Source organism: Limulus polyphemus, unplaced genomic scaffold, assembly GCF_000517525.1.
Source record: "Limulus polyphemus unplaced genomic scaffold, Limulus_polyphemus-2.1.2 Scaffold1642, whole genome shotgun sequence".
Classification (NCBI taxonomy): Eukaryota; Metazoa; Arthropoda; class Merostomata; order Xiphosura; family Limulidae; genus Limulus; species Limulus polyphemus.
Genome location: NW_013667252.1, coordinates 5,086 through 9,807, shown reverse-complemented (window position 1 = coordinate 9,807; position 4,722 = coordinate 5,086).

Below are 4,722 nucleotides of genomic sequence, written 5' to 3'. Positions count from 1 at the left end.
ACCGATATGTAGCGCCATCTAGTGTACCTAAATTCATCTAAAAATGTTCATAAAAGTGACCCAAAAAATGGGGCTAACGTGGTAAATCGTGGCTCGATTTTAACAAACTTGTTTTATTCTGTTTCTATTATCATTTCTATTTTCATTTCATTACAAATATGGCACTATTTTGCTCCGTTTTTGCTATATTTAATTACAGACAAGCAAACACACACAAACAATCTCAGAGTTTTAATATATAGATATAGTAATGTAAATGTATGGGTGTGTTGGGCTAAGGATTCTTTTACAGTAGGTGTCTGTGACTTGTTGGCGATAAATTGACAATAAATGAACAGTATGCACTCCACTTGTTTTTAAAATAATATATGTATTCAAAGCGAGTTAAACATATGTACAAAATTCTTTATACTAAGGAGACCATAGTTGTATTTTAAACACTATATAGTTCTCTTCTTCTTGTCAAAAGTCCACTTAGGCCAATTCAATTGCTTTAGAATTCAGTTGACAAGCCAAACTATTTTTATCACAATAGTTTCCATGTGTAATTCAGATATGCTGTTGCATGAGTTACCACAGTTGTATCCTGAACTTCCAGTTATCATCTGCTTTTCCTACGTCCAATAATCGACTGCCTTTTGTAGAAGTCCACACAGGCAGGTTTAATTAGCTTAGAACACCCTTGGATGAGCCAAATTATTCTCCTTATGTCTTTCAAAACTGTTAATCTCAATCTAACATATCAACCATTAGGTCATTCACTCCTACGATGGTTAACTTTATATTTTTTTAACTCTTCTCTGATCAAACTTCTCTTTCATGTGACTACTTTTACTCTGTTTTCACTTGTCTGGTTGCAGCTATTTATACATCTATCACATAGGCCTACTAGAAATCTCCATAACCTCAACATCAATGGATTGCACACAATGTTCAATAGCCTCGACATCAGTGAATTACAAACACAAAATTAATTAATTAATAATACTACTTACACTAAACAATCTTTTATATCTTACAGGGTCTAAGGATCTATGATTCATGACAAGAATTAGTGGTGTTGACTATGTCTTTCATCTAATTTGTCATATAAATTAAGGACAGGTAGCTCACCTAGCCCTTGTGTAGATTTGTGTGACATCCAGCAAACAAACATTATCATGATCAGTATCATATACAATAATCTAACCGTCAATTGTTGATTTATAAATTTTTTATTTTATTTTAGTTATTAATTTATAATTAGTTTTGGCACTATATATTATCAGGAAATCTTGTAAAGAAATGCATATGGTGGCAAAACTGAATTGAAACCCAGGTGTTCTTATGAGAAAGGCATGTACAATGAATGACCACTTTTCTGGTATCTTGTGACAGTTGGGCTTAATTCAGTTAAGTATTCAGATGTGTTTATTTTTAAGTGGGGTGTCTAGGTTTAGCTGTCTTCTATGCTAGGTGTATTTTGTTTCCAATTATACTGAATTATGTGATATTTTTCTTTGATAGAATGGACTGCTACAGATAGATCTGTGTTACAATCTTGTATACATGTTGTGCTTTTGAATTCTTAATAGTTTTTTCCTAATTGATTCTTGATGTGGTGTGCACTAACTGCTATATTGTTCTGTTGTGATATCTGAAGACAAAAAGAAATTTGTCAGTGTGTGTGTATAATTTGCTTCCTGCTTATTCCTAACATTCATCTTCATCAAATATTCAGGATATCCATTGTCAAGGAAAGCTACACTGATGATAGAAATGGTTTCAATCCCCCAGTCTGCTCTGCAGATACATTTTAAAATGTTTTTCAAAGAACTGGAGAGAGAGAATATTCTTACTATACTACTGATATAAAATCATAACTTGTAACAGTTATCAGGTGTTTGGTAAGAAAAAATCATAAGCATCACAAGTGTATATGTTATTGTTTTTGTCACTTGTTTCTTTATGAAACAAATACTTTTCCAAACTCCTGTAATTCTGTATACTTTGATGTTAGTGCAAAAACTGCATGTTTAAAATTTTTATCATGTGCAGTTAAGTAATCACCTGTAGTTCAAGAATATTTTGGAAACACAGCAGTGTATAATTAACTTTATTGGTTTTATTTTTTGAGTGTGCAATGCAGAAAACCGAATAAATAAAATCAGTCATCTCATTGATATAACATTTAGGGGTAGTGTTTTGGTGTTATTTTTTTTCTGCATAGAACTAAAAATAATCTTTTTATGTAAATTTGAATTTAAAATCACATGATAAAAAATTGAAACTTTGAATAATCCTTCTTTTTTATCTATTGCATTACACAAGGATATCTACAGGGAAGTTGTGGCAACCTGAAGATGAAAAAACAACAAACTATAATGAGTACACTGGAATGGGTGGCAACTGCCTGCTTTAGAAAAACACAAATGTACAGAACTTGTGTTTTTTCTACAACAGGCAGTTGTCGTCCATTCCAGTGTACTCATCATGAATACTTTGCATAAACAATTTATCAAAGAACAAACTATGCTAATTATGTTACACAAGGAATGTGTATAGGAAGGTTCAGGGCAGGGCACGTGCTATAAATGAAAAAACAAGAAATAGTAAGAGACCAGAAGTGTTGTCAGTAGGCAATGAAGTTCAACTTGTTTTCAGTCTCCCTGTTTCCTCATTATGAAAAACAATATAAGAAAGTATATATGTAAGTTTAATACATCTTTTCTGTACAGTCTCGAGTGAATTAAATAAACAGTGAAATGGATGAAACAGTTACCAGTTCCTGTCTTCTTGTTCAATATAACTATGGTATATAAACCAAGAATGAGAAATACACCCCATATGTAGGTTATAGTGTATCTTATTCTGTATTGTCTTAAATGCAAATATATATGAACAGATACATTATATTCTAATTATATATTTTACAGTCACTTTCCATAAGATCGCTTTTGTAAAATAAGGAAACAAAGTGGGAACAAGTTCAACAACATCAGTAGACAAACAAGCCGTGTGTTTCCCAGACTTAATGTTCTTCATATACCTTCAAGCACTACAATATTGATTCTGATAACCTGACTTAAATCTCTTTCTGTAAGTATAAGATATGAAACAAAGTTTTTGCATCATATAATAAAATCTGGTCCCTTTCATTTAATTGTTGTTGCTTTATGACTGATTAGAGAAAATTTAAGTACAATACTGTACCTCGTAACTTTGAACTATGTTTTAGAAGTGAGTAGAGAGAATTCTTACACAGTACTGTACCTGTGCTGCAACTTTGAACTATGTTTTAGAACTGAGTAGAGAGAATTCAGGTACAGTACTGTATCTTTGAACTATGTTTCAGAACTGAGTAGAGAAAATTTAGGTACGATGCTGTAAGTCTACAGTAGTAATATTGGTGAAACTGTTCATAACAAAATCCCTTTTGTCACAGTAAAATATTTGTTTGCAGGCATTATGTGACAATAATAATCTTGATGAAACTGATCATAACAAAATTCCTTTTGTCACAGTAAAATATTTGTTTGCAGGCACTATGTGACAATGATAATATTGGTGAAAATGGATGTAACAAAATTCCTCTTATCACAGTAAAATATTTGTTTGCAGGCACTATGTGACAATAATAATATTGGTAAAACTGGATGTCACAAAATTCCTTTTTTCACCAGTAAAATATTTGTTTGCAGGCACTATATGTCAATAATAAAATTGGTGAAACTGGACAAAACAAAATTCCTCTTGTCACAGTAAAATATTTGTTTGCAGGCACGATATGACAATAATAATAGTGGTGGAACAAGTCATGAAGAAGTTGTTATTGTCACCAGTAAAATTTAATTTTGCTGGCACCATATGGCAATAATAATATTGGTGAAACAGATGATGACAAACTTGTTATTGTTACAAATCTAAACAGTTTACCAACACCAATCAGTAGTATTTAGCACCTGTTCTCAGAACTGGCAACATATATGATGTAGATATTAACCACTGATTCCACAAAATGCATAGCAGCTACTGTTATTATCACAATTGAAACCCCTTAACTTTAAGTACTGAACTAAACAAATAAGAAAGTGAACTTATGTTATATTAACTTTATAAGCTTATAACAGGATTTAATAATGTGCATGTAGTTTAATAATAATGAAAAACTAATATGTAATTCTTATCTATGGTTTTTCAGAAATTTCTTTATAAATATGTACTTGTAACAAAATATTGCTTTAGGTTAAAGAACTCGAACTTAATATTAACTTTATTTCAGAAACACAAGTTGCTTATGATTACTTAGTAAAAGATCAATTAAAACCGGCTGTATCAGATTAAGTAAGATTATAATGATTGCTTTGAAATCTATATTGGAACTCGACTAAAATAATTCAACTCAAGTCTATTAAAGAGTTCTTTGATATAAAACAAACAAACGGGATCAGGCACTTTAAAAAGTGTTAAAATTAAACAGATTCATGCAAACAAATATAATGTTACGACAGCGGAAGTCACGTGACGCTGGTAACACGTAATGCGTTCTAGAAAGATCAGGGAACATCACTAATAATCCAGTATTTGCTAGGCGCCCTCTATTCTTGTAAATAAGTGCCACAGACAATCGGGATTAAATTGCAGACAGGTAGAGATAGAGAGGGACAATTGAGTCAAGCGAGGTAGTAAGTAAAGTGCGTGATTCATTCGTTGTGAATTATAGCGTGTGTTTATGTTAAATTT